Source organism: Trichechus manatus, unplaced genomic scaffold (assembly GCF_000243295.1).
Source record: "Trichechus manatus latirostris isolate Lorelei unplaced genomic scaffold, TriManLat1.0 scaffold00125, whole genome shotgun sequence".
In the NCBI taxonomy this organism is placed as follows: domain Eukaryota; kingdom Metazoa; phylum Chordata; class Mammalia; order Sirenia; family Trichechidae; genus Trichechus; species Trichechus manatus.
The window spans coordinates 4,772,956-4,774,131 of NW_004444061.1; positions in this window are offsets into that span (position 1 = coordinate 4,772,956).

A 1,176-nucleotide genomic window follows, 5' to 3' on the forward strand; every position below is an offset into this window, starting at 1 on the left:
GACTAATGAGGCACAGCAGTCCAGGGACAAGGGCTAGAAGGAGAAGGGGACAGGAAAGATGGTGATAGGGAACCCAAGGTTGAGCAAAGACAGTGTTGATGTGTAGTGAGGTTGTTAACCATTGTCATAGGGCAACATGTGTACTAACTGTTTAATGAGAAACTATTTTGTTCTGTAAACCTTCACCTGAAGTGAGAATAGCAGCACAACTGGAAGAGTGTAGTCGATGTCCCTGAACTGTGCATGTAGAAATTTTTGAAATGCTGTATCTTTGGCTATCTGTATTTCCACCAAAAAAAAAAAGAAAAAAAGGTCGAGAAGGGAGAGGGTTGACATGTCATGGGTTTTTTAACCCATGTCATAAAACAATATGTGTACTACTGTTTCATGAGAAACTACTTGTTCTGCAAACCTTCACCTGAAGGATGATCAAAAATAAATACATAAATAAAAAAGCAGGAGTGGCAATATTAATCTCTGACAAAATAGACTTTAAAGTAAAATCCACCACAAGGGATAAAGACGGACACTATACAATGATTAAAGGGTCATTACACGAGAAGGACATAACTATAATAAATATTTACACACCCAACAACAGGCTCCAAAATACATAAAACAAACTCCAACAGCATTGAAAAGAGAGATGGACAGCTCCACAACAGTAGTAGGAGACTTCAACACATCACTTTCAGTAAAGGACAGAACATCCAGAAAGCAGCTCAACAAAGATATATAAGATCTAAATGCTACAATCAACCAACTTGATCTCATACACATTTACTGAACACTCCATCCAACAGCTGCCAAGTATACTTTCTTTTCTAATGCACATGGAACATTCTCCAGAATAGACCATATATTAGGCCATAAAGCAAGCCTTAACAAAATCCAAAGCATCAAAATATTACACAGCATCTTTTCTGACCATAAAGCCATAAAAGTAGAAATCAATAACAGAGAAAGCAAGAGAAAAAAATCAAACACGTGTAAACTGAACAACACCTTGCTCAAAAACTACTGGGTTATAGAAGAAATTAAGGATGGAATAAGCAAATTCATAGAATCAAATGAGAATGAAAACACATTCTACCAGAACCTTTGGGAGACAGCAAAAGCAGTGCTCAGAGGTCAGTTTATAGCAATAAATGCACACATCCAAAAAGAAGAAAGGGC